Here is a 239-nt window from a genome sequence, read left to right as displayed (position 1 = left end):
TATATATATATATATATATATATATATATATATATATATATATATATAATAGTTAAGTGGCACAAAAACTGTTTCGAGTATTGAAAAACTGCAGACGCTGCACTCTGAAGAAGAGAAATAGCAGAGCAACCCAACAGGTCGACCCGCATCACAGTCTATCATATTCAACTGTATGTACACCGCATGCACCAGCTGTCTGTACAGCGCACAGCCCGGGCCCGGCTTACTCAATACCAAAA

The sequence above is a fragment of the Eimeria mitis genome, genomic scaffold (genome assembly GCF_000499745.2).
Source record: "Eimeria mitis Houghton genomic scaffold, Emh_scaff3061, whole genome shotgun sequence".
NCBI classification, from domain to species: Eukaryota; Apicomplexa; class Conoidasida; order Eucoccidiorida; family Eimeriidae; genus Eimeria; species Eimeria mitis.
Note: the sequence above shows the minus strand (reverse complement) of the source record.